Source organism: Callospermophilus lateralis, chromosome 16, assembly GCF_048772815.1.
Source record: "Callospermophilus lateralis isolate mCalLat2 chromosome 16, mCalLat2.hap1, whole genome shotgun sequence".
Classification (NCBI taxonomy): domain Eukaryota; kingdom Metazoa; phylum Chordata; class Mammalia; order Rodentia; family Sciuridae; genus Callospermophilus; species Callospermophilus lateralis.
In genome coordinates this window covers 12,571,923-12,597,732 of record NC_135320.1, presented here as the reverse complement: position 1 = coordinate 12,597,732, position 25,810 = coordinate 12,571,923, and positions in this window count along the sequence as shown.

The following is a 25,810-nucleotide window of genomic DNA, read 5'->3' as shown; positions in this document are numbered from 1 at the left end:
GATGGATTCACAGAAATAGGAAATACTCAACCTAATTAACCAACTTCTACTGTTGTACTTTAAGACCTTACAGTACTACTAGTTACCAGTAAAGCTGTGGCTCTCATCCATCTTTCTGACTTGCCTAGAGGCTTTCGTTTTAATGAAAAAAAATGGCATGTGTATTCAAAGAAACCCAAGGGAACGTTCTGCAGTTGAGAAATCCAAGTCTGAGCGCAGGGACCTGGGTTTACCAGCAGACACATTGTTTCTTGTAGCCTCAGAGTCAAACACATTTACTTGTAAAAGCTTAGTTAGGGTCTTAAATGGTTACCACATTGTTAAAAGGGATGTGCACAGAGATTCAAAGTGTCTGTTCCCTTCTTGCACATTTACCTTAACCTAACTCCACTTTGGGAAAGCAATGCCCACCACCCAAAAGCCATTGTGTTGGAGTGAGCAGTTGCCAGGGCAGAACACAAGAAGGTCAAGTTTTTATTTTTCTATTTAATGGCCTTATCTTCTATGGTTCCGTGTTACTGCCAATGTGCTAAAACCCCCTTCCCAAACGAGCCAAAGTGTTTAGGGTCATTCAAAACCACTAGAATTGCTGGCTGACTTTCAGGTGAGCACTATAAGCAAACCCCTGCCCAAGCGGAAAATCCGTCAGTCTCCAAACCTAAATGTTTCACAAGGGCTTTCTCAGGTTTTCCATTTTCTTGTTTCCAGAATGCATCCTCAATCCCAAGCCCTTTGGGTTTGTCTCTAATGGGCCTCTTACAGATGGTCTTGCTATTCCATTTGGTCTTGAATGGCTTTAAAGTCTTCTATCCTGGGGATGGGTGGGTTTATTCATTGCAGGACAGAAAATCTGCAACTCAGTGGGCAACAAGCACTTCCTGAGCTTCTCAAGGCTTGCTGGTTTACTACTGGCATTTATTGTAGGCCTTGCTTACAGTGAACTGGGTTGTTTTGCAAGTATTGCCTCCTTTCACCTTCACAGTATTTAAACAGACAAACAAAAATCTTCACAGTACCTTAGGAGGTAGATGACATTATCAACCCAGTTTTACAAATGAGGAAACTGAAACACAGAGTGGAGTCACTGGCACACATTACACAGCAAGGAAGTAGCAAATCTGATCCCTTACCCAGGTCACTGCTCCAAAATCCAAGTATGAACATATCCTGGCACTCAAAACATCAATGGTTCCTCCTGTATCCTACAAGGAAAAATACTGATTTAAAGAAATACAAATAATGTATGAAATGATTCCAGGAAAAATAGAAAGTCCAGATTGCTATAGAAACATGTAACAGTGAAACCTTGCAAACTCTGGTTTCTTTATATAGAAACATACACACCCTCTCAGAAAGAAAAAGAGAAGCATACACCAATGCAGTTCCTCTCCTTTGAATCTTTTTCTTTTTTTCCAGAATTTTTGAGTGCAAAAATGAATTATACATAATGGTGAGATTCATTGTTACATATATAACAATATAATTTGGCCAATATAATTCCCAGAATCTTAATCCCTATCTAGAACTGTGTACATTTTCATAAGGAACCAAAGAAATATAGGACATACCTAAAATCTTTAATCTTTAATTGATTCTCATCTAAACCCTAAAACCATCTCTAGAATGCACAGCTTCAATTTAAAAGAAAATAATAAACTGCAAAATAACATCATTTATATTATTTCCAAGATAGTATGTCTTCCTGAGTTAAAAAGTATTCTCCCCAGATTTAAAAAAAAAAAAAAAATTAGAGTGAAAATGGATAAATGCTGCTTTCTGTATCACATGGACATTTTTCATTAGAATTTGTTTTCTGAGAGAAAATTCAACTTTTGGCAAATGTTCTTCCTTCTATGAAGTGAGGATTGTAAAAGCAAGCATTGATTATGAAGTGAAAAGGAAACCAAGAAGAAGAACTTTGGTTACTTTGCTCCTTTATTGTGGTTTTTTAAATGATTCATGGGTAAAAGCATTAAAGATACTGATCAGAATAAATTATTTGTCCACAGACATCAGTTATCCCTACTGTTTTACTAATAACATTGGCTAGCATGGGTTTCACATGTATGATTACATACATAGTAGACTAAGTCTTTTGTATATGGCCTTCCAGACAGATATTTTCATAATTACTTCATAGAAGTAAATCACTGTAACAAGCTTCTAGTGAGTGCTTGCTCCTTACCAACCATGATCCTACACAATTTAGGATTTTTAGTGTACATTTTCCATTGATTAGTAGCTCAGCATGTGAATCTTCACACTATTTGAAGGAATGACTCCCATTTTCCCTCGACACACACCCTGGTTGTTAGGTATCCTAACCTTCAGATGGGTTAGTCAATCTTGTGAAACAGCAAGTCTACCTTGCCATCCTCAGTGGAGTGGAGTCGGGCAGCAGTCTACCCACCAGGGGTTGAGAGTTTCCAAATTCCAGTCTCTTTTGGTTCCTGCCCATTTTAAAATATACTTTTCCAGCTGTGCCATGATACCCTTCCTAATAAACTCATTTTCCCGCTTAGGTAAGTCAGTGATCATCTGGGATGTTTGCAAGCAAGAATTCTAACTTAAAGCACATGAATTTTCTAAATGAAGCAACCAAGTGGGGTAGGAGGTATTTTCACTATGCCCATTTTGTAGAAGAAACTTAAGGCACAAAAAGTTTGAATCCCCCACTTGTGAGATTGCACATCTGTTGTCAGTGTTGAAACTTTGGCAATCTGACTCCAGTCCCAGCTCAGAGAGCTTTAATAACTTGCCCAAGCAACTCTCAGTATAGTCATTATCTTGTTCCACTACCTCAAGATGACTTCCTTTTTGTTAAGCCTCAGGGAGACATGAAAACACAGAGACCTAGAACAGAGGATTCAAGAGATTGCTGTAATCCAGAACATAACACCTCAAGGTTTGTCCCCAAGTCCAAAGATCTTTCAAATGCTTCATATCCCAACTCAGTTTCTGAACAGCAAGCTTGTCCTCCCCAAGTAGAGCCCTGATCTCTCCTCCCTGTGTCTTGATCTCCCAAGATCCAGAGGGTCAGATGAGGTCCTTCAGACCAGAACATTACCCAGCACTGGGAGAAGAGGCCCTACTAGTCCTGCACCTGCTGCCAGGCCAAGGGAGGTTTCTTCTTCTTTTCAAAAACCCCTTGTCGTTTCCATAAATATCGGACCTCTTAACCTCCGGAACTCTGCATAAAGGTGCAGTGTTTGCCCTTCACAAACAGCATACTGTGCCCCACTTCTATCAAGGCAAGGGTCACCAAATGCCCGTGGAAAACAACCTTCCTATTGAGAAATGTTTTTGCCTTGCTTACTTTCCCCGTAGTTCAGAATCTTCTTTCCTTGTTCTTTCAAAGATCCAGTGAAGGTGACACATTGATAGCAGCTTTAGCCTCTCCAGTGTTCATGGCTAATATAAGGCCATGAGAGACTAACTTCATGGCCCCGGGGGAATTCTGAAGATGCCGGGAATGGGATGGTTCCCTGGGGCCACCGTGGAAAGCAGCCATTGAGGAGCCCCACTGGGGCCACTGTGGAAAGCAATCATTGAGGAGCCCCACAGGGTAGGCAGCTCTTGATGATTACACAGCCTTCTCAATGGCTCCCTTCTTTAGATGAAAATGAAAGAGGAGTCACACACATTTTTTTTTCCTTCCTTAATTCTGAAATGGCTTATTCTGCTTTTTTGGTCAGTTACCCATTGCCAGAGAAAAGTTACTGACTGTTTCAAGGGATTTTTAACACAAAGGAGAAGGAGAAGGAGGGGGCAGAGGGAGGTTGGGGGGAAATTCTCCCCTTTGGTTTCCATTTTCAGGGGGCTACAGAACAACCATGTTGAAAATAAGACTAGCAAGAACATATTGGATTTGGAGACTAAGTTAACCCAACAATTTCATGAGGGACTGGCTTCCAATTCTGGTATCTCTTTTCTCTTGGGTATGTAGCTTTTTAGATGAATCAAATATATATAAAAATAACATTAACTTTTTAAATCGCTAAGGTCCAATAGATCACTGCATTTTTTTTCCCTTATCAAGCATTTTTATATTGCATATGCTACACTATGGAAACTTACTAGCTGTTAAAATAATTGCAATTACATATATGTCCACAGCAAATGCAAATGCGTATATGTACACAGCACTTTTTTATTTTTTGTCCCATAAGAGAAAATTCATATTAGGCAATTTAGAATTTATCTCATCAACTGAAACTTGGAAGAGCATATTCAAACGAAAATAATAAAAATCCTTGTTGTTTTAGCAGACTTTTATATTGATCCCAGTGTCTGGAGTCCTACTAAGTGTCATGTTAAAGGAATTACATGGGCTCTGAAAAACAGTCAAATGTGTTGTGGGATAATTTGGGGAAGAAGTCCACCCACCTAGGTTCCCACAGCTCTACCTTGTAGCAAAAAAAAAAGTTCCAAACAAAAGTTATTTCTTTCTTCTACTGCACAGAACAGTGGAAAGATATCCCAAGTTCTTCTCCAGGAGAAAGCACAGTACAATCTTCTGCTAAGTGACCCTAGAGTCACAAAGCCCCCTGGTAGACATCTTGAGAGAAGGGAATTTTACAGGAATAATGGAGAAGGAACTTTTCCTCCCTGGTGGCCTCTCTTGAAGTAAGAAGGTTATCTATGATAGGAGTGAGGTTCTGATCATTCTCATTCCACCCAAAGGAAAAACCCCACCACAGTTGCTTAATTCCTTTATTTATGTTTACAAAACTTTAATAAAAATACAATTACCCTAAAACGGTGAAACTTTGGAAGGGAATATCCATGGGCCATCCCTTCAGAGGCTAGGGGGTGTCCTGTAGGCTGGGTGTGTTATAGCCACTGAGAGACCAGCCTGGCCTTTCCTCTTCCCTGATTCCCCTTCTAGCCCTCAGACAAGCAACTGAAGAGGGAAGTTGGAGGAATTTTGTATCCCACTCTAGAACCTAGACTGGGAATCAGTTACAGTGCGCCTACGAAATAAATGAGGTTAATGTCATTTCTAAACAAACACTGAGGTATGGAGATGTAATGAGCATCTGATGATTCCATTGCTTATTAGTGTAATAAAAAAATAAAAAATAATAACTTAAAAAAAAAAACAGTATTCCGCCTTAGAAATGGTTTCGTTTACGGGTCTCACATATCGTTTATAAAGCTTGTTTGAGGGAGAAAAGAGAAAAAAAAAAAAAAATGGAACTTTCAGTTGGATTCTTCATTAAAACTTGTAACATTCCTTTATTTTTCTCCAGAGACCGCCCAGGCGACAGTGTGCACTTTGCATTCCCTGGTGTCCCCCAGTCGCTGTGTGCTCCTCGCCCTCTTTCAGGACGCAGATGAAATCCATCTTCTGTCTTTCATGGGAGTGGTGGGAGGACACGGAGGTGGGGAGAGAATCAAGTTTAAACACTAAGAAAATGAAAACAGATGCGTGGAGTGGGGGGGGGGTGGGGGGACGAGGCTGGTGGGAAGGAAGAGACCGGAAGCCGTTCCCAGTGCTGGCAGTTTCTGCACCTCCCTCCTCCTCCTCCCCAGGACCCCTCCCCCAGGCTCTCCAGGGGGGAGGGGGCGGGCTGGCCTCCGAAGGCAGCGCCCAGGGGGAATGGCTCTTCTCTGGGGTGGAAACCTTGCTTGGAATTCTCAACCCTGTAAAATGTTTGTAATTAATTGGACGAGCCTGGCCTGGGGGCGGGGTGGGGGGGGGAATGGTGTCCCAGGAAGGGAGGGTGGGGGTAGAAAGAGACCAAGTGTTTTAAACTCAGGAGAAGAAAAGTGCAAGGCCTTGTTCCTCTGCAGGCACGGAGCAGAGAGAGAGCCCGCAGAGGCCAAGAACAGCAGCTCCCCCTGCCTGGCGGGAGGATCCAGGGGGCGTGAGGGGACCAGCGACAGGTAGCTGGCCTGGGCAAGAAGCTGCTGTTTGCAGAGGGGTTGGCTGGCCTGCGGGACACTGGAAGCCATTGTGGACACAGACGGCCTGGAGCAGGGCAGGCTGGCCATCCATCACCGGCCTCCCAGCAGCTCCGGGCCAAAGCCGGCGCCGCCCCGCCCACCCGGGCTCCGCCCAGCCGCCGGCCACCGCGCAGGGGGCCTTGGAGCTGACGTCAGCGCCCCAGCCCCCGAAGGCAGACACCCCAGTCCGGCTCCTTGTGAAACCGCAGGGCACCGCAGACCTTGGAGGGGGGGGGCGGGGAAGGAAGCTGGGACTCCACCAGAAGGCTGGTTGCCCAGGGGTCTCTGTCCCCCATCTCCTGGCCGCAGAGGGAGCCATCCTCCAGCATAAAAATCCCTGTTCCCAACCACGAAGCGGCTGCCTGCCCACCATAACACGGGGCTTTTTATATCGCTGCTCACACCACTGCCTCAGGACCTGCTTTTACAAGACGAGTGTGGGGTGGCCCAACTGGAGGTGACTTTTCCTTGTGGCACCAGAGGCATTTGGCTGGGAGGCTGCTGGTCATGTTACTGGAACTGTGTGGGCTGGGCCGGATGCGCTGTGCTGAGAGAACCCTAAGGAGGACCCAGCCAGAACCAGAAGGAGCACCCAGGAGGGACACTGCCATTCTCATGGCCTCTGTTGTCACCCAGTACTTCATGAACAGGCAGTTTTCCACCTCGGAGAGAGACTTGTTCGCTTGAATAAATAGCACTCCGAAAGAAAATCTCCGTGTGTTTGCCAATGAGCATCTCATACAACTCCCAATATGCTGTTTAAAATTAATTGGACCCAATCCAGGATTTCATTGTGGGAACACAAGAGTCAGTTATGCAACAGGCATCATTGTTCTGTCTGCTTCCAGCTCCTCTTAGGTGCTGAATGTGCTGCAGAAGATGGAAGGCCTGGGAGTTTCAGCCAGTGCAAGGATCCAGGGCAGACTAGGCACAAATGCTAGGAGACACTGGACCCACAAAGGGCTTCACCGACTCAGGACAAGAAAGACCTGAAGCATACAGAAGCCTGGGTGACCTGAAACAGGCAGACATCACAAGGCCTAGCCTTACAGCTGAGACCTGCAGGTCTCCAGGCCTGTGGCAGCAGAAGCCTGGGTGACTTGAAACAGGCAGACATGACACGACCTTGCCTTACAGCTGAGATCTGCAGGTCTCCAGGCCTGTGGCAGAGCCAGGGGCTGTTACATCAAGACTTTACAAGTTCTTGCAACTTCTTGAGAAGCGTACTAGTATTTTAGGCCTCTGTCTTCAATGACCCTATATTGCTTCATAGAACCTTAGTGGTGCTGGCATTTCCCCTTGCACCATCTGGCTACAGATTAGTTTTCACAGACGTTTTACAGCCACTAGGATGGGGTACAAAGTCTGATACCTTCCTCCCTTCCAAAGACCCATATTTCTTTTTTTTTTTTAATTTTTATTATTGGTTGTTCAAAACATTACAAAGCTCTTGACATATCATATTTCATACATTTGATTCAAGTGGGTTATGAACTCCCATTTTTACCCCATATACAGATTGCAGAATCACACAGGTTACACATCCACGTATTTACATACTGCCATACTAGTGTCTGTTGTATTCTGCTGCCCTTCCTATCCTCTACTATCCCCCCCTCCCCTCCCCTCCCCTCCCATCTTCTCTCTCTACCCCATCTACTGTAATTCATTTCTCCCCCCTTGTTTTGTTTCCCTTTCCCCACACTTCCTCTTATATGTAATTTTGTATAACAATGAGGGTCACCTTCCATTTCCATGCAATTTCTCTTCTCTCTCCCTTTCCCTCCCACCTCTCGTCCCTGTTTAATGGTAATCTTCTTCTCATGCTCTTCCTCCCTGCTCTGTTCTTAGTTGTTCTCCTTATATCAAAGAAGACATTTGGCATTTGTTTTTTAGGGATTGGCTAGCTTCACTTAGCATAATCTGCTCTAATGCCATCCATTTCCCTGCAAATTCCATGATTTTGTCATTTTTTAGTGCAGAGTAATACTCCATTGTGTATAAATGCCACTTTTTTTTTTTATCCATTCATCTATTGAAGGGCATCTAGGTTGGTTCCACAGTCTAGCTATTGTGAGTTGTGCTGCTATGAACATCGATGTAGCAGTATCCCTATAGTACGTTCTTTTAAGGTCTTTGGGGAATAGTCCGAGAAGGGGAATAGCTGGGTCAAATGGTGGTTCCATTCCCAGCTTTCCAAGGAATCTCCATACTGCTTTCCAAATTGGCCGCACGAATTTGCAGTCCCGCCAGCAATGTACAAGTGTACCCTTTTCCCTCGCCAGCACTTGTTGTTTGACTTCCTAATGGCTGCCACTCTTACTGGAGTGAGATGGTATCTTAGGGTGGTTTTGATTTGCATTTCTCTGACTGCTAGAGATGGTGAGCATTTTTTCATGTACTTGTTGATTGATTGTATGTCCTCCTCTGAGAAGTAAGACCCAATATTTCTAAGCCCACCTGCTCTACTGTCCACTTGTGTCACTGATTCTGTGAATTTTATTTAAAAAAAAAATTGAACATAATAATTTATTCATCCTCATATACTAATCTGTTGACTCAAAGGATTAATTTTTTTTTTTTCATCTATAGAAGAATTGCATCCTCAAGAAACAGAAGAAATTGGCTCCTGTCAGAACAGGTTTACCCAGTAAACTGCATTTGCCAGACTGTTTCATTGAAGGAAAATAACTTCTGTGGCTGAGTTTCTTAAGACTGTTGAAAAATACTCAAAGGCCCTATCTCTATTAACCAATGATCTAGAACAGTCTTCGTTAAAAAAAAAAAAAAGGCATATCTGAAATACAAGTTTTCAAAGTAGCTCATCTGGCTTTTTATTACTTTGATTTGTGTCTTTATCCACGTAAGATTTAATGGGAAAAATAGCCGGGCATGGTGGCATAGATCTGTAATCCCAGCAATTCAGGAGGCTGAGGTAGGAGGATGGCAAGTTGGAAAACAGCCTTAGTGATTTAGGAAAGCCCTAAGCAACTTCGTTAGACCCTGTCTCAAATTTTATAATAAAAAGGCTGGATATGTAGCTCAGTGGTAAAGCACTCTGAGTTCAATCCCCAACACTAAAATAAATAAATTAATTAAATAGGAAAAATGAAATCCAAACACCAAAATATGGCAGAATTTCAGTTGTGTTTCTAAGGAATGGCAAAAATATACTAAGTATCACCAAATTTTCATAGCCCTCCCCTTCCGTAATTACTGTCCATAATGAAACTGGAAGAGTAAAAAGCAAATAGAAATGTTTTCTTCTATATTCCTGTTCCTCTCCCCAAATACTACCCACCTTTACTTTAATTTACCAAGATTTGGGGTTGAAAGTTACCCAGCTCTGACCAGGAACTTTTTATGATGAATGATATTTGGGGATAAATCTTGATGTGATCCACAATATTGATACTATAACAACAATTACTATGGGCCCTGACATTGGTCATTCTCCAAATACTTTCAGGGATTATTTTAATATTCTGACCCTGCTGATATGCATTGTTATCTCCGCTCAGGTGAGGAAACAAAAGGCCAGGTACATTAAATGTTTTGCCCAGAGTCACACAGCTAATGAATATAAACCAACCAAAAAAATATGAGCTGCCTCTGTCTGGGCTACTATAACAGATGAATATGAACTGGGTGGATTAAACTTCAGACATGTATTTCTCACAGTTCTGAAAGCTAAACGGGTCAAGATACTAACAAATGTGATGCGTGGCAAGAGCTCTACTCCTGGTTTTCCGGTGTCTGCCTTCCTGTTGTACCCTTAACATGAAAGAAATCAGAGATAGGAATCAATCTCTGTCATCTCTCTCTCTCTCTCTCTCTCTCTGTCCTTATAAGGGCGCTAATCCCAACGCGAGGGCCAACCCTCATGACCTCATCTAAATCTCATTACTTCTCAAAGTCCCCGCCTCCAATCCCACCTGCTTGGGGTCAGGGCTTCGACATATAATTTGGAGGGTGACACAATTCAGTCCAGAGCACACATCTTCAGATGAGGTGTTTTTTTTTTTTTTTTTTTTTTTTTGGTGCATGTCTTTGGTTTGGTTGTGTCCTCTGACCATGGCCCCTGACTGACCTGGATAGAATAAGAATGCAAATCTATGATTTCCAGAGACACTGCGCAAGGCCCTAAAAACCACACAGGATGGCCTCATGAGGAAATACAAGATAAATACAAGCATGTGCTAGACAGAACTTTCCAGGAATATATATATATATATATATATATATATATATATATATATATCAAGTACCCTCAAAATATATTATTTGAAACCTGAGTCAAAAAAGGTGGATGGAACAACTAATTTGCCAGGAAATTACTAAGCTGTTGTTATTTTATTACCTCATTAATTTGATCTTGCTAGAACATTAGCCCTGTGAACGTTAAAAACCAACCTCCAAGTATACGGACCTAAATTCAGGCTGTGGGCCTCAGATGTAATCTTGGGCAATTTACTAAAAGGGTCATTAAGGTCTAGTGTCTTCCTCTGTAGAACAGTCATATTTAAAAAAAAAAAAAAATACTTATTCCCTGGGTTTTCTTCTGAGATTTTAATGAGATACTGCATGCATGGGTGCTTTGCAGAAGAGTGGGGGCTGAGTAAATGTCAGCTTTTCTCAGAAGACCACACGCCTTTAAAAAAAAAAAAAATAGAACACTATTTTAGCTAAGATGAAACATGAAAAAGACTCAACCCAAAAGTACTTGCTGGTTCATTTGAGGAGGAGGTCTATTTCAGATTATTTTTCAGTTCCTTTTTTGGGAACTGATTAGTTTACCCAAAAAGTTCAGCCATCACAGGAAACTTGGGAAAGGAAGCCATTCACACTCTAAAAATAAAAAGGGTTTCAGCCAACTTTAACCTGAATAGGTATTATGTTATTTTATTTGGGTCTTTTCCTCCAACACGAGTTCAAATAAAAATAACCAAAGGTACTTAAACTCTCTCGCTGCCCAGTGACCTAGCTCTGCAAAGGCCCTGAGGCTTTCGTACTGTGTATGAGCAATTGGAGGTATTTGCCTGGGAGGACCCCACCTGTATCTTGCCTGACTGTTCAGTAATTGCTGGGAGTCGGCATAGGTGAAAATAGGGAGGAGACAGAAGGGAGTGGGGGATAAGCTGAAACAGTCTTTTAAATAGCTAAGATGCGGTTTTGTTTTTGTTTTTTGTTTTTCTGTTGAACAAATATGGAGAACAGAAGGACAAAGAAAAAAAAAATACTGGAGCTTAAAGACTGTGCAAGCTCTTCCACTGCAAATAAAGGCAGGTATGAAAGCATTCTCTCCTCCTAGTAAAAGTCCCCTCTCTCAAGAAAAGCAGAGGATCCACCCCCAGTACAGGGCAGACCTCATGTTCCCATGATTGCAACTGCACCCAACGACACCAAACCAGCCACAGGCCCTGGCAAAGCTTTGACCGGCCAGTCATCGAGCAGCTCAGCATAGCTACACAGGCAAAATAAACTAGGAATCCAGGTTACCTGCTTCCGGAAGAAATACGACTTATGGATCCCCTTTATAGACTTGGGGATTTTTAAGGAAAACGGTGAAAACCCAAAAGCATCCAGAGTGATAATCCACACGTCTAATTTACTCAAAAAGCATTCCGCTCGTCTGATTTGGTCCATGTAGAATTAGACTTCATCTCCAAGTGGTCTGTTGTTTGTGATAAAAGCACAAAGATCACTCATGTAAGGAAGGACTTTTTTTTTTCAGATGATCCTGCTTATTCTGGTGTGAGACCCTTAGTGGAAAATGTAGGAAGACAGTGAACAAGTGAGCGGATCTACATCTGGCAGTCAGCCAGAAGGTTCCATATTCCCTGGCATGTGTATATAATCTATTAGGCTGTAAATTCCTTGAGTACATGGGCCATGACTTCCATTTCCTTTGTCCCCTCCCCCCTCGCACAGCAGCCTGCACGAAGTTCCATAGTCAGTAAATGTTGTCGGTTGTCCAACATTTAGAACTATGTTTTTTAAGGTCTACGTCTACCCGGTCAAAACCAGGACTACATATATTACTGTGACCCATCAGATCAGATGTGCCATATTTATTTGGATAGTTCTCTCCTGATACTCACATGCTTTTTAGCAGGTTTCTACAGCATGGGCTGATTACTCCACCTTCACTAACCTGGGAATACAAGGAACTCCAGCCTTGGAGCACCTGCAGTTGAGACAGGGGCTACTCCCCACTCTTTCCAGCATTTCCCCTCAGCAAGTCTCCGATGCCTGCTTTTCCTACAATGATATAAGAGTGGTCAGTGATTAAACACGAGTCCATTCATGTTCCAGCCATAAAGGATATGCTGGCTTGTTTTGTTTTGACGGCATCAGCTGCTGCTGCTACTTTAGCTGATAATTGTGCTGAAAGAGGAATTCTGTGGAGAAAAGCATTTATATCTGTCGATGCCCACACCCACACACCACACATACACATTATATGTAAAAATGTAACAACCAAGGGTTAGCTCAAAGTTACAAGGAAGAACAGTTCAGAAATATACGAAGATAGATAAAATTTTCACCAAGTTGGAATATTCGTATATTGTACAGTTTACTGTTGTGATTTTAAATTAAAATATTATGTTATTTAGGTTTGTTTTTTTTTTTCCCTCTCTCTGTCGAATCACCTATTCCCAAGTCTCCTTGTGGGGACCATGTGACTATGTCTGGTCCATGGAATGGGGGTTAAATGAGACACATTGTTTCTGGCTTTGAGCCTGAAGCCTTCCTGTGTGCTCTTGGAAGCTATCTGTCTAGTAGCTGGAGGAGGTTGCTGAAGCCCTTGCCCACTAATTCTCAATTAGGGGCAATTTTATGTCCAGGGGTCATTTGGCAATATCTGGATCCATTTTAAATGTCACAATAGGACAAGGTACCATTGGTAACTAGTGGACAGAGACCAGACGTGCTACTAAACATTTCAGAGTACAGAGAATGGCTGCCACAACAATGAGTTACCTAACCTAAAATGCCAATAGCACTGAGACTGAGAAACCCAGCCCCGGCAAGGATTGACCTCCCAGTTGAAAAGATCCTGGATCCCTGAGTGACCATGTGGAACAAGCACTTCCCGCCATCATCAGTCCACATCTCCACTCGTCACCGTTTTTTCTTATTGGCTTCAAATCTATGTAAATATTGTGAGAAATAAACTGTTGTGTTAAACCCCTGGGATTTTAGAATTGTTTTTAAGACAATTAGGCTATGCTGGCTAATAAATAATAACTAAGGAAGGCAATCAGTATAGGAAAAAAAACTCAGAGATGTTTCTAAAGAATAAGATACAAAAAAAAAATGAGAAAAAATGTGTTTAATTTTAATTGTGTTTGTGTGTGTGTGTGTGTGTGTGTGTGTGTGTTTGTTTGTTTGGAGGCGATTTTATCATAGAAATTAAAGTCCTGGTATGGTCCCCAAAAGGAGTATTTTGCAAAAGAGCTCATTAGGTGTCTTGTGCAATAAAAATGAAGGGGCCCATCAGGGCATCTGAAGCAAACAAATGAGGAAGATAGCACTGCCCACACTTTGCACAGTACCATGCCAACTTTCCCACCATTCTTCAAATGGTTAACATGGATTCTATCTGGTGCTGCCGCTTAGTCTAAATGCTTACAAGGAATAACAAACATAAAAGCATGAGGAGGACATGCAGTCACGCATCATTTAACAACAGGGAACACATTTGAGAAATATGACATTAGGCAAGAATGTTATATAAACGTTGTAGAGCATATTGACACAAACTTAGAGAGTATAGCCTACTACACGGCTAGGCTATATAGTATGTGTGCATGTGTGTGTGTGTGAGAGAGAGATACATACACATACATAGATAAGGCATATATATGCATGGTATAGCCTATTGCTTCTAGGGCCATAATAAATGAATAAAATTAAGATTAAATCAAGCATAAGAGAAAATGGTGTGATCAGTAGATTCAGTAAACATGAGATGTAAGAAGCTGCTGCCAGCATAACATGGAATACAGTTTTACAGTTGATTGATTTTTGTAAGTAGAAGTACACTCTAAAATAATGATAAAAGGTATTATATAGACATACATACCAGCAACACAGTCATTAATATCGTTATCAAGTATTATGCACTGCACACAACCATACGTGCTATACCTTTATTTGCCTGGCAACTCGTTAGATTTGCTTATGCCAGTAGAACTACAAAACATGAGTGATGTGGTTTGTCACAACATTGCAATGGCTTTGTCAGCAGGTAATAGCAGTTTTTCAGTTCTGTTACGGGAAACCATCCTACATGCAGTCCATCATTGACCCAAATGTCGTCGTGCAATGTAACTATACTTTCAAAAGAAGTACAGAGACTGGATGGGGTGTAGCTCCCACTGATTCATCTGGAAACCTTCTGTGCTTATGGTTTCATTTATTTATTTTTACTTTTTTGACCCTGACATCAACTCTTCCTGGTGGTTTTCCCTATCTTGACCTGACTAAATTCTCACACATTTGTCATATACCCACAACATTTTGTGATAAATCAAGGACTTAGAGAAGAAACTAAAAACAATGGTGAGAGCAGCTGCTGGTTGAATAGTTAGTTGAGCAGGAAGCTGATCAGAGTACCAAGAGCCCAGAGTTAGGCAAGACAATTAGGTCAGATAATTGACATCATAAAGTGTATGTAAGAACTGGGCAGTGGACAGAGGAGAAAAAAAAAAATGTAAACTAGTTTTCTCCATAAAATCTCCAGACTTAAATGGCTAAACCTTTTCTAATCCTCAAAGGGCAAGAAAGATAAATGCTATTTTATTCCATCCAAAAGTTATCTTAAAATGGTGAAATGAGATGGACATCATTACCCTAAGTACATGTATGAAGAAAAAAATGGTGTGACTCTACTTTGTGTACAGAGATATGAAAAATTGGGCTCTATATGTATTGTATAAATTGTAATACATTCTGCTGTCCTATATAACAAATTAAAATCTTAAAAAAAATGAAAAAAAAGTACCATTTCTGTATACTATGAGCTTAACAAAAGAGAGATGCAAATGTAGGCATATCCCCTTTGACATTGTCCAGTGAGTTTGGACCCCTCTCATTAGTTTAAATATTTCCTAAAATTTTTCTTGCAGATCCACACATCCCCAACTACCTGCATGCTGCATGTGTGCAATCAAGAGACAAGCCTCAATGTGATCCGTCACACCAAGTTCCAGAGTATCATGCCAGCCTCCTTCTTGGGCTGAGAACGCAGCTGCACAGCCTTCCAGCTGTCTCCCTCCCTTCTTCAAGGATTTCTCCAGCTAAATGGAACTGAAGTCTAATGTCCCTACATAGATATTCTGAGGTGCAGAGTGTCATAGAATGGGGAGACATGTAAGTAAACAGAGGCTAACAATAAAAAGCAGTCAGCATTGTAAGAGGTGATATTTTTTTAAAATTTTTAAATTTTTTTTTTTTTTTTTTTTTTAGTTTTTGGCAGACACAATATCTTTGTTTGTACGTGGTGCTGAGGATCAAACCCGGGCCGCACGCATGCCAGGCAAGCGCACTACCGCTTGAGCCACATCCCCAGCCCAGAGGTGATAATTATTATCATCAACAGTCATGAACTGTTGGGCACAGCAGTAAGCACCATATAAGCATCCATCCATGTTCTCATTGAGCAGTTCATAGAAGCATTTCTTCATGTAGTCCATGTGGGCCCATGAAGGTTCTGGGGACAGAGGACAGCCAGCTGAGTCTTGATGTACAAATACATGTGAATAGTTGGAAAGACTAGAAAAGAATGCTCCCAGCAAGGACAGGAGCATGTGCCAGGACACAGAAGCAAGGGCGAGCATGACATTCCTGACGCGTATTTCAAGGCTTGATAGAAGGTGTTCTTATTTTAAGCCAGATGACCCCAGGCCTTTCAACATTCTGATTGACTTTCTGATTCACTGTCCATCCTTCAGCCCAAGGATTTCCAAATATGCTTCGTCTTAAGGATTTTTTAGTAAAACTAATGGATTTCATCTACCCAACCTAAGCATATTTATTCATTTTAAAAGTATGTACTTGTACTATTGTATTGTATCGCATATGTTAAATAATATGCACATGGAAATATAATTTTTCAAAGGATAAGAGAGAAAAGCATACAACAGAGATGACACATAAATAAAAGACCTAATATTTTTTGCCCACATCTCAGTTTATCCTCTTTCTCATCAGAGAAGAAGTTTAGTCCACCAGAGTAAGGACAGAGTGATTCTGTTCATCATTGTGTCCCTACCTACCTGTACCTGATACTTATCATGTCTTCAATGAACATTGTATCAATGAATGGGTACATCCAACTCATTACCAAAGGGTTACAATAGCTTTGAATGCAGAGGCAATTCATAAAGAACATTTAACTTCTTGTGAAGCAAACTTCAATAGTAGTAAAACATAGGTTATGATTTGCTTTATTACAAAAAAAAATTAAGAGCCATCAATATAGTCATTGGGGTGCTGCAGGACAATGTGAGGAAACAGAGCACCTATTTCTCTTTTCTTGATCATCTGGCACAAAGAGAACATCAAACTTACCTCTGTATTGCGTTTATTGTTCATCGATAAAAAATAATATATTGCATCAAAAAGCAGAGTGATCGATGAAGGATTAGAGTTGCTGCTTTACTCCCTATGTCTCAGGATGGCAGTATGCCTACCCTCCAGGACAGACACTTCTCTCTCTCCTGAGCCCTCAGGGTCAGTCTCTCCCTTCCAGAGAACACCCCTCAACCCAACAGAAGTCAGCAATCTAAGTATATCCCAGAGAGGAGCTGACTCCAGATTACACATGTTAGATCTTCTCATCAGATGATTCCAAGAAGTCATCGCTTTTCTGGCTCAAAGCAAGGATTTCTTGAGGAGAGGGTAAAGGAGAACGGTATCTCTCCAACTCTGGCTAAAGTCCGTTAGCCCCCTTATAAGACCGTGCTTATTTATTTATCATTCCATCCACATTTGAGTTTTGAAGAAGGAAAAGATTTTCCCCAATTAGACTGTTTTCCACAAATTCTTTTTGCAACCATTTTTTTTTTTTACTCAATTATTTCTGTTCTTTTTAGTTGTACAAGATAGTAGAGTGTAATTTGACGTATTTACAAAAACCTGGAGTACCTCTTATTCTAATCAGGATCCCAGTCTTTGGGTTGTACATTTGGTAGAGATACACTACCAAGATCCATTTGGTAGTGTGTTGTTACTAATATATGTACATGGAAAAGTTATGTCGGAATCATTCCACTGTAATGCACCTTCCTGTCCCCTCTCCCTTCTCTTCATCCCCTTTGTCTAACCTACTGAACTAATTCTTGTGAATTTGACCTAACGATTCTACCCATGAGTCCCCATGAAGTCAGGTAAGAAAGATGGCCCCACCCAGGACATAAAGGCCTTGCACCTCCAGCATCAAGAGTTCCCTCTTCTCAGAACAGTGCAGCATCGGCTAGAAGACAGAGAGTGGGGAGATATCTCTGGGGACAGAGTCTGTGGCAATTGTCTCATTTTCATTTTATCCTGAACAGGATGCTTTCATAAAGTTCAAGACACACTTGTTTTGATTTTGTTTGCTCAATAAATCCATCCCGAATGAGTACCACCAACCCACCTCTGGTTCCCAAGAGTAAAAGCAGAACTCCACTCTCATATTAGAACCCCGAGTGACCAGCAACACCCCTAGAAAGTGACAGCATTCAAAGTTTTGGCAGGTCCTACAGTAAAGTTAAACCCGATGAACTAATTATCCGCCCTAACGAAAAGGGCAGGGTTTCGTGGGAAACGCATGATCCACATCTTGCTGTGAAACATATTCAATAAACAGGTTTCACAATATGCAGGAAGCCAAGCAGCAGGAGCTGTGTGTGGGAAAGCTGCCCGGTGGGGCCAGGGCTCTGGGAGGTGAACGGGGAACTGAGCAAGCCTGCGAGGGCTCTGAGAGGGACGGGCCCAGTGAGTGGCCAGGTGACAAAGCTGCATAGCAGGTTTGAGCTCCCAGCAGGTTCCCAGCCCATGGAACACCCTGGGAAATTTTCTCACGCTGTTGATAGGATGGGAACCCAGCATGGCCCTCATTGCCTAAGTCCATTCTGCAAAATGACATTTATTGGGGTTTTTCCCCTGATGAGCTGGAACACATGAGAGTAATACACAGTCTAAGACTATTTTTTTTTTTAAAAAAATTGAAAACAAATAAATAAATACATACATACATAGAAGCAAATACAAAAAGAAAACCTGGATATTTAGACCATTCGTTTTCTCTAGGATTGTTTTATTTCTATTAAAGAGTAGAAACAAAAAGACTGGGAACCTAAGCATTCTTAACGGTGTTTGAAGTACACTAATCATCAAGTCAGGATTTAAAAAAATAAAATCTCAACCAAAGAATCCACGACCTGAAAGAGAGCAGGGAATAGGCTATGAGGACACTGGTGTCTCGGGGACTTTCCTTTCTAGCCCCATACTGTGGCCTTCCCAAGAGGAAAATGAGGGAAAAAAAAATATTAAAAAATTAAAAATAAAAAAATATATACATACCCACACATATGTATACATATATCATACATAACACATAAATGTTGTATTTACATAAATTATACATGTATATTACATATGCATATATATGTACGTATACATATATATATATTAAAATTTATATTGCCATGGTTTGAATATCTCCACCAAAACATGTGGAAAAAATTTTTTTTTAATATTTTTTAGTTGTAGGTGGACACAATACCTTTGTTTTATTTATTTATTTTTTTATGTGGTGCTGAGGATCGAACCCAGGGCCTTGCAAGTACTAGGCAAGTGCTCTACCTCTGAGTCACAACCCCAACCCCACATGTTGAAATTTAATCTCCATTGGGAAGTATTAAGAGGTGGGTCTACTCTAGATAGTATCGACTGTTTTCCAATATGATAAATGAATAACTGTACTTCATTTCAATTAAAGATTAAAAATCTTTTAACACTGAAAAACAAAAGAGGAGAGACTGATAGGCTTTTAAGAAGTGATTGGATCACGGGGCTCTGCCTCTGCTTATGAATTAGTCCATATGTGAATTAGTGGGTTATTTTGGGAGCAGCTTTTGTTTTAAAAGACACAGCTCTCAGGGTCACTAGCTCTCCCTCTCCATGTGAGGTCCTCTGTCTTGTCAGGACCCAGCAGGAGAGCTCTCACTAAATGCTGGGTAGTGACAGCAACATGCACTTGGCTCTTGCAGCCTCCAGAACTATGAGCTGAATAATAATACCCTTCTTCTTAAAGCCCTAAGCGTTCTGTATTCTGTCATAGCAATAGGAAACAAACTAAGACGTATATCTATTTTATATTCACACAAATTATGTAAATATACCATAAAAACATTATCATTCAAAGGGGAAAAGTTTACATTGATTTGGATATTAACCTTAAATGTGTTCCTCAAGGACATATTCTTGGGGAAAAGTGAGTGCATATAAACTTGGCGAGTGCAGATTCAAAGGGCCATTTGGCAGTTCATACTAAGCACTTTTCCCCAAAGTTCTTGCTCTTCTTCATCAACTAACTGACTAAAAAAATGCAATCACCTAACATTTCATTTAATCATGCTGCCAATATTTGCACCTGCTTCATGGCTGGAGGCCTACAGGCCCTGGAGTTTTTGGTGAGAAAGGAATGATCCATTTCCTCCCTTCTGTACCCCCAGGAGGGATGAAAGATTTATAGGGGTAGACTTCAGGAGGAAAAAAAAAAATTTAGATAAGACCACACACAAGACCTCTGGATTCCACCCTGAGTCCCCGAAATGCTTCTATAATAAAATAAAAATACCACTGTGCTTTAAAAAACACATATAAGTAATGTGTATTTTTTAAAAAGTAAATAGACTTGTATTTGAGTCCAAGATATTCATCCTTGATCTAGCTAAGATAAAAAGAGATGGAAGATTTTGTGGTCACCTTTATATGTAAATTCCATTGGAATTGGCCAACTGGTCAGTTTATTTATGAAATAAGTTTTATAAATAAATTTGCTTATTTATAAGCAAAATGGATTCAGAATCCTGGAAACATAAAAACACGAAGTCTTCTCCACTGAGCTCATAACCAAAATCAATTTAAAATAAAAGTTGGCAGAGTACTGCAGATCAAAGAAATGGTCTCCACTAATAAACAATGAAAATATTAATATTGAAGCTATTGCTAATGTACAGGTTATTTTAAGCCACATTTTAATATTATCCTAAACCTTCTAGAAGAAAGAAAAATAGATTTAAGTTCTTTTTAAAAAGCCAATCCACTTCTCTTATTTCAGCCAATGTTTACATTACAAAAAAAAAAAAAATCATACCAAATCTTAAAGTACATTATAAATTAATCTTTTTTTTTTTTTAAACTGCCATTGGAGCTTCCAAGTCTCACATTAAAATTTAAAGAGCACAAACCTCAAATTAAAAATATATTTTTAGAGATAAAGTATTTTAATAAAATTGTCATCGTCTGTTTCATGACACATGTAAGTTTAAGACCTTATTTTTGAAACATACAATTGTGTCTAAAGGATAGATTTTCACAATGCCCTTAAATCTCATTTGTTTGCTTGTTTTACAACAAATTGAATACATGATACAAACTGCATATAACCAGCTTTGAAATTTTCCAACTTTTTGGCGATTGGCTTGTGCTAGAAAAATAATAGAATGAGATGATGGAAAAGTAGCCATGTGACAGTTTGCTAGCAGTTCTTCCGGCTCTTCCCTGTGTGGGTGTCACCCTGACACTTCACCTGCATGGAGACCAATCACTTACAATATGAAATCCACACTCTTGGCTCGGGGGCTGATGTGTACTCTGTACTCGACATTTTCCCACATAACGTGGGAATCCCATAGGAACAAGTCCCCAGACTGAGATCTTTTTTATGAATCATTCTTGCATCTCAGCTATACCACACCCCCAGGATATCTTGCTGTTGGCAAAGTATTATTGCAACAAAAAGAAAAGGCAGGCAGGACCTTCCCTGGCCAGCTGGGCCCATGTCAAATCGAGTAGCAGAGTCTTGCCCTCTAGCTTGGGCCGACTTTTAATTGTGGGACTTCGAAGGAGGCTCACCTTGGCAGCTAGTCACTCTGGAAGTCTGCCAACTTTAGGAAAGAAGATTCCATCATCTGATGATAAAGTGTTCCTTTAATGCACAGGTGCTGTATTAAGGGATCCAGAGCAGGGCGTGTAAGATGTGCTCAGGGTGCCATCTCTTAGGCATATTGACATGGTGGCCTTGGCTAGCCCCGCTTCTATGCTCTTGGGTGGCTGGTCATGTTTGCACAGGTCCCAGGAGAACCATTGTTCACAAGATGATCCCAGGGTGCTTTCCCGAGACTATCAATTTACTTCAGGTTTCAACTGAAGTTTTTCAGAAAAAGGAAGAAACTAAACTGCACAACTGAACTGCTGCCACGAAGTAATTTTCTTTCCGCTTTCTACAAGTGAAAACTAATGTCCAGTTTCAGGTCTTACCTGAATGGTGTCCATTCCCCATCAAGATGATTAATTTTATTCTATTTGTTTAATTTTGTCTTCTGCTGGTAAAATGTCTATGTTCATAATGAAGTCCAAATGAAGGGGAAAACATATCATTTCAGAACATGAAGATAGATATCGAAACATATCCCAAGCCCAAGCAGGATCCTTGACCTTATCATTTAATCACAGGGGTCACACCACACTGTCCCAATGCATTAGTATGCCAGTCTTGGCTTAGAGAAGTTTTCAAGGCCAGTTCCAAGCACGGGCCTGAGTGCCCTGTGCTGCATGAGTTAATGGATCTCCAGGAACAAATCAAAGGACACCAATGTAACTGCAGGAAGGTGGGAGCAGCAATGATAAAATGCAAGAGGAAACCTGCTTTCTTTTGTGACTCCCCTGTCTCTCTAACCATCATGCCTGGAATCAATTCAGATACTGAATTAATTAATGGTAGTTAAATTTATTTATTTGTTTTGCTTTTGCAAAGGTAAAGGTATCCCGTTGGGAATTTTCTTCAATTTGTACTTTAAACCATTTTCCTATAATCTTTCCTCACCTTAAATTATAAATCAGAAGAAATCTTCTAGGGATATAGGACGATGTAATGAGAAGAATGCATGGTCTGAGAGTGGAATTTCAGTCATTGTTAACGGCCTGGGTTTCAGCACCTCTTTGGATCTTTGGTTTCCATCTATAAAGCAAGATGTTGAAGTAGGCAATGAGACTTCTGGGTTTCTTCCCGTGTGGCTCTGTGCACCTACATTGCCAGTACCACCTGGGATGCTTGTTAAAAGACAAATTCTAGGGAATTTTAGTAGACTTCATGGACCAAAATCTTGAGGTAGGATCTTGACATCTACTTTTGTCAGTACACATCCTTAGTGGTTTTTATGCATACTGATATTTGAGGACCATGACTTCACAAACTATTAATAAGGATTCACTGAAAACACTTCTTATATGTTCTGGTATTTATTCTACTCTTCAGAATAGCTCAAGGTTAAATTTCTTCCCTATAAACCCAAACCTGCTATTTGAATTTTCAAGTCCTAAGCCAGATACATATTCTTCTCATGAAAGACTGCAATGGACCAAATGAATTTCTACACAAAATTCATGTGTTGAAATCCTAATATGTCCCCCCAAATTGGTGGTATTGGGTTGTTAGACCTTTGGGATGTGGCTATGAGGGCTCCACCCTGACAAACAGCATTAGTGCCTTTAGAAAGGAACCACAAAGAGCTCTCTTTCTTCCAAGTGAGGCTACAATGAGAAAACAACAGATTGCAACCTAGGAAAGGCCCTCAACAGACCCAACCATGCCACAACCTGATTTTGGACTTCCAGCTTCCTATAAGAAATAAGTTTCTGTTGTTCATAAGGTACCCAATCTATGGTATTCTGTCACAGCAGTCCAAACTAACACAAAGATAAATCTGTGGTCCTTTTGATTATAAATAATTCTATGAAGTGTTACCTGACAGATTAACATCCAACTGTATTAACTTTTAGTAACTAAAACAAAATACCTGAGATAATCAACTGAAAAGAGGAAAGGTTTATTTGGGTGCCTAATTTTGGAAGTTTCAATCCTGCTGTTTGGGGGCTTGTGGCAAAGCAGCACATCATGGCAGAGAGCGCATGGCAGAGAGCAAACCATTCACCTCATGGCTGGGAATCGAAAGAGAGACAAACAGGAGGGGCAAGGATTCCACCATTCCCCTCAAGGATGTGTCCTTAATGAACTAAAGACCTACCCCGAGGCGTCCCACTTAAATCTTCCATCACCTCCCAATAGCACTGCAGGCTGGTAAAAAGGCCTTTTAACATGAAGAACCATTGCAGAAACTCCGGCACCAACATTCTTCATGCTGTCACCAAAAACTGAAAAAGAAGACCTTTCCTGGAAGATATGAATAGTGGCTTCATGTCAAAAAACATTTTTTTTTTTTGAACTTTAAGACAGTCTTTTAAGAACTTATTTGCTATGAATAGGCATAACATTCTCCATCAGCTTTCTTCCCTTATGAGAGCCATACTGTGGCCAGATGACTATTTTAATATCTCCTATTATTAAAAGAGAAGCTGTGTTATCCAGAGTATCAAATCCCAGGCAGTGCCTCTAGAGACCCGGAAATCTGCTACCATCTCATCAAGCTGTACTCTGGGGTCTCAGGTTCTGTGCCTCAGTTTCCCTGTAGGAAAGTATCTGACTGTCTGGAATCCTTTTTGTCTAGATACAGAAGCCCTTTCTGATATCATAACTTTTTTGAGTAGACAAGGTTCCAAATGATGGAATTATAGAAAATCTTTTTTGAGTTCCCTTAAAAAATAGGAACATTTCCCTTGAAGTTCAACCAGGCCCTGTAAGGAAGCTCCTCATCAGAGCTTGTTCAGTCATTAGTGTTCAAGGGGGCATAGAGACAACCCCTCTGTTTGTTGGAGACATTACAGAGAAATGAATTTGCCTTCTTTCTTAGGCAGGTGGGAGGAGGGGCAGAGGGCTCACTTGGCCTCTCTCACTTTGTAATTGTCTACAATCGTGTGTTACTTAATGGTGGTGATACATTCTGACAAATGCACTGTTAAGTCAATTTCACTGTTTTGCAAACATAATAGAGTCTATTAACACAAACCCAGATGCTATCACCTACCTAGGCTATCCAGTGTAGCCTAGGCTTACAACCCATATAGCATGTGACTGTACGGAAAACTGTAGGCAATAGTAGCACAATTGTATATTGCATATACCTAAACATAGAAATGGTAACGTGAAAAAACTAGGCTGTAGGGAATTTTTAGCTCCATAACAATCTTACAGGATCATTATCTCATATGTGGCACTTGACTGTCATTCAATTTAGTAAACATTTTGCAGAGCCCATCTGAAACTCATGCCACTTTGTGGCATACCAGACACACTCTATGGAACCCCTGCCTCCTGGTCTTCATGCCTTGGTGCAGATCCCACTCCCAGAGTGTGAATGGAACCCTCAATTTCCTTCAAACCAACAGGATATGACAAAGAGGTGGCATGCCACTTCTATGGTTACCCAATGTTCTAGAAAACTCCATCTTGCTAGCAAAGTGGCTCCAGAGACTCCCTGCAGGTTTGATTTAAATAAACAACTATATTGAAGAAACCCATGTGGTAAGGAACTGAGGGTAGCCTCCAGATGACAACCAACAAAACACTGAAGTTCAGTCCTTACCACCACAGAGGACAGACACGATTAACAAACCCACAAGTGGGGAAGTGAAGCCTCCCACAGTCGAGCTCCCAGATGACACCTCATCTCACCAGCAAGGCGGTGGCAGCCTTGTGAGACTCTGAGCAGAGGACAGCTGAGCTGCGCATGCCCAGATTTCTAGCTCCTCGAAACAGAGGTAAAGAATGTATATTGCCTGGAGCCACCAAATGTGAAGCAAGGGTGCTGTATGTTGTTATGTAGCAGAGAAAACACAACACTCTCTGTCTCAAAGTTCATAAATTGATTGTCATTTGCAGCAGCACCAGGGATGGAACAGGAGAACATTAGGTTAGGGATACAAATCAGGCATCAAAAAGCAAAGACCAGCCAGGTGTGGTGACCCATGCCTATAATCCCAGCCACTTGGAAAGCTGAGGCAGGAGCATCACACATCCAAGACCAGCTTCAGCAACTTTGCAAGGTCCTAAGCAAATTAGTGAGACCCTGTCTCAATAAATAAATAAGTAAATAGAGGTTTAGCGATGTTGCTCAGTGGTAAAAGTGCCTTTGGGTTCAGTACCCAGTCCCCCAAAAAAATACCCCATGTTCTCACTTACATGTGGAAGCTCAAAGAAATAAAGAATAAAGCAGTGATTACTAGAGTCTGGGAAGAGTGTGGAGGAAGGAAACAAGGGAGAGGATGGTTAATGGGTACAGGGGTACAGTCGGATAGGAAGAATAATTTCCAATAGTCCATAGAACATTATAGATTATAGTAAGTATGGTCATGATTCTTATCTCAAAATAGCTAGTAAAGAGGACCTTGAATGTTCCCAGCAAAAAGAAATGATGGATATTAGAGGTGACAGATATGCCAGTTGCCCTGATCTGATCATTGCACCTGTATAGAAATGTCCCATTAATACACCATACATGTGTGTATTAGAGATATTTTAATCCCGATTCATTGATTTTTTTTTTCTTTCAACCAATTAGATTGGCTGTCTGACATATGAAAGACACATGGGGCTCATAACACACAAAGATGCAGGACTTCATGGAGTCAAACCTTCCCGTGTGACAAAACGCAAAAGAAATGTGGGAAGCTCACAAATCTGCAAATG